Source organism: Vicia villosa, linkage group LG5, assembly GCF_029867415.1.
Source record: "Vicia villosa cultivar HV-30 ecotype Madison, WI linkage group LG5, Vvil1.0, whole genome shotgun sequence".
In the NCBI taxonomy this organism is placed as follows: Eukaryota; Viridiplantae; Streptophyta; class Magnoliopsida; order Fabales; family Fabaceae; genus Vicia; species Vicia villosa.
The window spans coordinates 9,415,332-9,423,272 of record NC_081184.1 but is presented as its reverse complement, the minus strand read 5'-3'; the positions used below and the strand labels follow the sequence as shown (position 1 = coordinate 9,423,272).

The 7,941-nt window shown below is 33.3% G+C and overlaps 1 long non-coding RNA gene across 1 annotated transcript; it reads left to right on the top strand.

Annotated features, from left to right (window-relative positions):
- Nucleotides 1-1,617: 1,617 nt before the first annotated feature.
- LOC131601307 (uncharacterized) lies at nt 1,618-2,557 on the top strand. Its single transcript, XR_009283610.1, has 2 exons — nt 1,618-2,069; nt 2,242-2,557. It is a non-coding gene; the product is annotated as an uncharacterized LOC131601307 (long non-coding RNA).
- The last annotated feature ends 5,384 nt before the right edge of the window (nt 2,558-7,941 follow it).

The window sequence follows — 7,941 nt, the reverse complement described above, 5'->3', positions numbered from 1 at the left end:
AAAATGGACTTTAGCTCGTAAATGAGCGTAGCCAGTTTTTGAAGAATTTTGAGAAAGAATATAGAAAATAGAGCATGGCAAGGCAATTAGGGGCAATTACCTTAAACTCAGATGATAGGTCTCTTTTTAGCCTTTCAGAATGAAAGGGTCAGTCCTTGCCATAAGAGGGCAGGAAACCTTTCGTTTGGAGGTAGAAGGGTCATCGAATTATCATTCGCTCAAAGACTGACCCATGCCATGGAGAGGCAGGTAGTCTAAGGGGAAGGATCAGAATAGCCTTATGTAGGCAACTAGAAGATACCTCAGCCTTTTCCGTAGGCAACTTCCGAGGGTCAAGGTCATGTTAGTGTATCGAAGGCAGCATCATTAGGGACCATGACCTTTAATCGAGGCAACATGGCTGAGGTATCCTCGTATTCGAGGGACTGGCTATTCTGCAGAAAATCACAAGGCAACATGCAACAGGCAACAGGCAACAGAGAGGTTACCCCAAAAGTGTGTGTGGGTGCAACAATCACGTGATTAAATTCAGTTATTTATCTTATAATTAACTATTCTAAGTTGATTACAGGCTTGCACTCCCTAGAATTACTAACCACAGCAATTAATATTAACAATTAAAATAATAATAATGGGGAAAGGGAAAATGAAACCAGCGGAGGAAGGGAAATCAAAACCAGCGGAATAATAATGCTATAGGTCTAACACAAGTAATAATTAAGATCAGGGTTTAGGGTTACCGACTATTCGAAGCTTTGGCATTTGGCAAACCCTGAAAGGTGGGAAAAATAAGAAGCAATAGTAGGGTGAGTGCATTATCGGTTCAGAGGCAAACATAACTAACCCTAATCAAAAATAAAAGGATAAAAGAAATTAAAATAAATAACTAGACACTTAGCTTTGAATTTGATCTGATATGGTTGGCAGTCGGAGGATCTTGAGATAACTTAAGAGACTAAACCCCTAAGGTTTATTAAGAAAACTTGTTGTGACCTGGATGCCAGCTAGAATCGGGTGTGATCGAATCTTGAAGGTTCACCATAGAACTGCAGGTCTGAAGCGTTGGATTAATCCATGCGTGCACAAGCTATGAATGTCTGCAAAACAGTCCAATGTCCAATGCTCACGATGGCAGTACCTCGCAAAAACAAGAAAATGTTAGACACGGATACACGATAATGAAACAATTATTAATCAAAATTTTAAATTTTACTAAAAAGGTGAAATTAAAACAAAGTTTTTTTGGTTAGTATTTTGATGAACTAAATAAAACAAAAGGAAATTGACTTGCTTTTTCTTTTTATATTTATTTTATTTTGTTGATTGAACATGAATTGCCAAAGACCAAAGTTAAGTAACTAACTAAAAACTAAATGAGGATAGCCTAATAAAATTACCTGATAACATAATCTAACGTCATTTTCGAAAAAAACTTAAGTAAAATTAATAGACTTAACTAAAGAGTAAATATTAGTTTAATTAGAAGAAGAATATGAAAAAAATACAGCAAAGTACCGCCGCCCCTGTTTTGATTAAATGGGAAAATCATTTTATTTTGACTTTTCAAACTTAGGCTACCAATATAAGGATGACACGTGGCCGGTAACATAGAATGAATAAACAAAATGCAATAACATTTAACACAACAAAAGTGAATACTCAGTCATACGTTCTTTTTTCTTTAACCGATCCCTTCTCTTTCTTTCAAAGACTGCAATAAAAAGCAAATCCACATCTTTCTCACATTCAACGATTGGAATCCATACGGTGGCGGGGTGACTCCGTAGATGGAGTCACGGCTGGAGCAGGAACTCTCGCCTCGGGGAGTGTCGGGATTCCTCGCGGTGGCTGCTCGAGAGTCTTGCGGCGTCGAACGTGTTCCTCGGTTCTCCTTATTATTTTTCTGTGCAAACAAAACTGAAATATAATTGTTGTGTTAGTGAATTCGTTGGATCTGTATGTGGTTCGATTGTTGCTGTTTGTTGAATCCGGTTCGAATCGTAAAGTTGCTGTTGAAGTTGCTTGTGATGATGAACGCTTCAGATCCATTTAAGGTCGACGTCGAAGAGGTGATGATTCGATCTTCTTCCATTCACGGCCTTCTTCGGTCTTTGATTTTTATTGTAGTTACTGCAAAAACAAAAAAACTGTTGTGATTATCAATTTAATGAATTTCGAAGTTTATATGAATTTTATGTTAATTTTGTTGTTTCTGATCTGGTGTATATTGTCTGCAATCAGATGGCTTGCGATTTCGTGTTCTTCTTCTTTGCTTTTCGCCTCGATCTCGATCTGTTGCTTTGCTGTCGATAACAATCCATAATTTTATGCTTTGGTGGCAAAATTGTTAGTTGTTCGTGTGTAGGTGAGAATAGGGTTGGAAATTGTTCGTCAGAGAGAGAGGTTTGGTTTCTCCGTCAAAGGTTTTCTCCATGAGGAAGAGGCTTAGGATTTATAAGGGTTAGTCCCTTTGTACGTGGAAGAAAAAGTTAATATTTATAGAATCAAATTAGGTTAAAATAAGAAAGGAATAAAGTCACAAATTAATCAACTATAATTGAGATTTGAAATCAAATTTGATTTGATTTCCAAACTATAACTATTTTGATCAATTTAGTAGAAATTATCCTAAAATAAAAATGGAATAAAATCAACTAAATATTTTTTGTATTTTCAAATTTTTTTTTAACTAAAAAGACATGAAATCAACATTTAAATAAAAATAATATTTTTTAAAAATAATAAAAAAACAAAAAAATACAATTTAAATAATAAAAGACATTTTTGTGATTTTTGAAAAGATGAAAATAAAACTTAAAGTAAATAAATAGATAGATAGATAAAAAAAAAGTTAGTAACGGGGATTCAAACCTGAGACCTCTCACCTGCAAGCCTTACCTTCTTAATAGTTGTGTCAACTTATTTATTCGAAACAAAAGTCTTTGTAAAAAACCAAGTTTAAAATAATACGGGCAAATTTTGGGGTATGACACTGGTGCAGCAACAAAACTTGCACTTCTTGGCAGAAAGACTCCTCCGAATTGAAGAAAATTTGCAATATGATCCTTATATAAACCATTCTATACGTGAAGCAGCTTTGAGAACTAACTAGAGAGTCACACCAGAACCAATCCTCATCGACACCGTCTCTCCAAATTTAGAAGCTCCTGAATCACTATATTGTATCCAATATCGAGAATATCAGACTCGCCCATATATTTATGGAAGAAGAGGCAGTAGTTAAACTCCACCAGAGGTTCTTTATCCTCACCAATCACCATCACGCCAGTCCTAAAGAGAGGACAAGAGTGACGTCAAAGTACATGCATGTTATCCACATTGATTAAAATCACACAATTCCTCAAGAGCGATATCAAAGTCCCTCGAGATACCTCTTAAGTTAGATAGCTATAATGGCACGAGAGATCCTGACAAGCACATTGAGTACGTGGATACCATGCTTTATTACCACGACATTCATGGAGTTGTGAAATTAAAACTATTTGTGTTGACTCTCAAAGTGGCCATCATGACGTGGTTTAAGACTCTTCCCGATGGTTCCATAAATTCTTGGAAGAAGCTTTGTGATTCCTACGGCCTAGTTTACTACTCGAAAGCGGCAACCTATTACAACAACCATTTTAATTATAAACCATTAAGCATATTACATTTAGAGGTCCTATTATCATAACATATGTTGCCAAAAAAGGTGAATGAGGGTTTTGAATTAAAATTCTTTATTTTTCTGCAAGACTTTATATTTCTTCCAAGTGGTTTTTATTTTCTTTTTCTAGAGAAGATATAATAGTCTTAAAGGTAGAAACAATGTTTTTAATAATCTTTATCTAACGTTTTTACATATGTAAATAAATCATTATAAATAAATTTAGAGATTAGATAACTTACCATATTTTATTTTTAGTTTGTCATGGGACATAGGTAGGTTTCTTACTTTTTTTCACATTCATCTACGGAGGAGTACATATTGTTGTTGTAACATGTAATGTAAGTTCTTTCTTAATGTTTTTGTGGTCTTTTTGTATCTTCTAAATTTCCTTTGATTTTGTGAACATTCTAGATTTATGTGATCTTTCTTTCTAAACTAAAAGCAAGTTGGAATAATGGTTGATCTTTCTTTAATTTGATTTTAAAATTTTAGATTTTGTTTTTCATGCCTTAGGAATTCCTTGAATTTTTGAAACATAAAATTCATGTCTTCATCACTTCCACTTTTAGAGTCTTTATCTTATTACTCCATGTATTTGGTCTCTATAATTTTTAATGCTAGACTTTTCTTATTTCTGTCACCTTCTTCATTCACAGCTAACCTTTTTAGTTTCATTTCATATTCCTGCAATTTTTCAAACAACGTTGTCATATCAATATAAGACAAGTCTTCACAAATCACATTGACTTTAAGTTTACAATTGCAGTTTAAGCACCCAAGAACTTATAAATCCAAATTCTCATTTTGAAAAACTTCACTCATGGTTCTCATATGATTCAAAATATGAATAAAACTTTTTTCTGTATCCTGGATGTTTTCTTCAAGTTTCATTTTGAAAAGCTTGTACTCGAGGATCAATGTGTTCATCCTAGCCTTTTTTTACCTCGGTATTACCTTTATGGATAACTTGAATGGTATCTTGCGTTTCTTTTGTAGTTTCACAGTGAAAAACATGAAAAACTCATCAATACCTAGAGCAGTAGTGTTAATGGTTTTTACTTTCAAATTGTGACGCATTTTTTCCTTATCCTATTTGATCTAAATATATTTATATTTATTTTTCATAACACCATCAACTAGATTTGTGAGAACAAAAAGACTATTTTTTTTAAAAGTCCTGATATCTTATTTCATTCCCTTTATAAAGATTCTTCTCTTTTCTTTCCATAACGCATATCTTTCTCCTATGAAGGATGAGGGATGTTTAGTGAATCGTTTGAAGTTATTCCTACCCGATACAATTAGTCTTATAACAAGAGTTAGACTCTTATTCCACTTGTTGATCAAGGGACTCCAAACGCAAGAGAATGTGAATTGTGATATTAGAATTTTAAAAAGCAGTGTATAAAAATGATTTGATTTGAAAATAGTTTATGTTAGAAGAAATAAATAAATAGATATGAAGTATTGAAATAATAGAAACAATACTATAAATTGCAGATCAAACTCGAAAACATTATTTCTTCCATAAATGAAACTCAAAAACATTACTTCTTTGATTAACGAATTTCAGAACTCCATCATCTCTTCTCCAACTTGAATGAGACAGGAAAAACATGAATTCAACTTAGCAATGTTAGTTGTTGTCGTTGTGTCAGATAAAATGTTTAATGTTGTTGTTGTTAAGATTTAATGATCAAAAATTTTATTGATTTTGTTTTTGTTTTTGTTGTTGTTGTTTTTGTTGTTGAGCTTTAATGTTTAACGATTCTATTAATTTAGTCTTTTCTTGTTGTTGTTGAAATTTAATATTTAACGATTATATTGATTTTGTTTGTTGCTTTGATATTTAATTTTTAATGATTCTATTGATTTTGTTTTTTATTATTGGTATTGTTGTTGTCGTATTTGTTCTTTGTTCATGATCTTGTTTTTGTTGCTATTTTTCTTGGTGTTGTTCTTGTTCTTGTTTTTATTAAGTTTGAAATATTTAATATTCTACATTGTGATGGAGTTCTTAATGTAGTCACGAAAAGCATGTGGAAAAGATGAAAAATTGGGCTGGCTAACTTTTAACCACGGTTTGAATTTCCAATTGTGGTAAAAAGTGGTTGACTTACGTTTAACCATGGTTGAAAGTTCCAACTGTGGTGAAATGTAGCGCGTTATACAATTTTTTACCCCGGTCACTAGTCTGTGGTGGAAAGTAGCACATTTTCATCGTCTCCACGGGGACAAGTGCATTGAACTGCCGTTCAACAGTTTCCATAATTATGAGTTTGGATTGAATAGTTAAAACATAAATACGGAAAAATAAATATCAACACAAAAGAATTCATTCTTCGGAAAGAAGAGACTTATCAAGTATGGTATATAATCTAGCTCTCACAAACATAAACTTATCGACCAGTTACACTCAACCTACAATACTCGTCAATGTCATCTGGCATCGCTCACACCCTAAGTCATTTCTAACCCAGAGTATAGAGAACTAATATATCATCTCGGCGACGATCTCTCAGCACACCTCAACAACACAATAAACATCCATATCAATTGTATCGACGATCTCTCAACCGACACAATCAATACAGAAGCATTAAGCTTCGACACCCATAAAAATTGTTAGCTCTAAACCTATCTCTAAAATCCAGAAACTAACCGATAATCATCCTAAATAAGTATTCAAGAAGTCTATCTCTACAACAATCCAAATCTTTAGCACAGAGCAAAAATCAAGACAACAATCAACAAAGATTTGTAAAGCAAGCTTTATATAACGCCATGGGCAACAAATATACATGAGTCCAAAGTAAATATATACAAAACCCAACAAAAGAGAAATACATAGAGAGAAAAGAGATAAACCAAACTTATCCTAGTTTGTCAGCGCCGATTGAAGAGAAATCCACCCCGAATCTGCAAGATGCAAGACCCTAATATTGTTATCTAAACTAATCCTAAAGAAAAATGAGGTTGATGGAGTTGAGAGAACAAAAACCCTCTCCTAAAACCATAACCCTAACAAATGAAATGAAAATGAAATATATACAAAATTCTATCCCGACGCGTTCGCCCGCGAGCCAATTGCTACGCCCCGCGAACGGCTTTATTCTGGCCACGCAGCCTGCACCACATCAAAAAATGGGCAAAAATATCTTCCTTCACCCGGAAAATGGAAGCTTCGCCCGACGACTCCTTATTCTTCCGCCCGGCGAGCCAAGGCAGAAACTTGACCATTTATTTTTCACGCTCGCCTGGCGAGCCGATTGCTCCGTCGGGCGACTCACACCAGTCTGCAACTTTTTATTTCTTCAATTACTTCTTCTTTTATTGATCCAAAATTGCATCCTTGAAGCTTTATTACTCAATGCTCCATACATGCTCAAATACCTACAAAATGAATGAAAAATTATTAGTCGATACATAAATGAATCATAGACTCGATTAAACACAAAGTATACGTATTCATATAATATATACTAAAACTCGTCTAAATTGAGGAAAAAAAGAAGATAAGTGCCGCAAAACTATACACAAAAATAACTACAAATTGGCATTTATCACCATGGTGATAGATATGTTTTGTAGTAGTGAAAATTTTATTTGGTGGAAACCCCACAATTTGTTGAAAAACCATAACCTTATAAAAAACTACGTAAAAAATTTTATGGAAAAATTACTGATCCCACAATGGTTTCAACCACTATTATCTATTTTTGAAAACCATAACCTTATATGTTGAAACCCCACAATTTTGTGGAAAAATTTTATTTGGTTGTTTGGTTTAAAGAATGGGATCAATAATTTCCTATTGGTTTCCAACTTTTCTATACTTATGAATGTCCCGATATTTGTTGGCTTAGTTTTTTGTGTTGTTGTTAAAATGTGGAGAGAAGTGTTTTAATACAAATTCATTCACTTTGCTTGTATTCTCTCAATTTCATCTAATGAATGATGTTTTTTCTGTCAAAATAAAATAGAAAACCCCCACAATTTACCTTGTCTCTACAAAGTTATTGAAAAAATGACAGTTGAAACCGCTACAATATGCTTCATATGGATAATACTATTTGGATAGATTTGATTTTTGAGAGTTGTGACGGCTAAAACCATTCTAATATTCATATTTGGACAAATTTTTTAGAATTACACATTTACATAGACATAAAATTATTACAAGAGTTAATCAGAAGAAATGAAAGAAGACATGACTTGTCCAAAAGTAAAAATAAAATTGTATACTATAAATGAAGCGCACCATGTTTAATCTT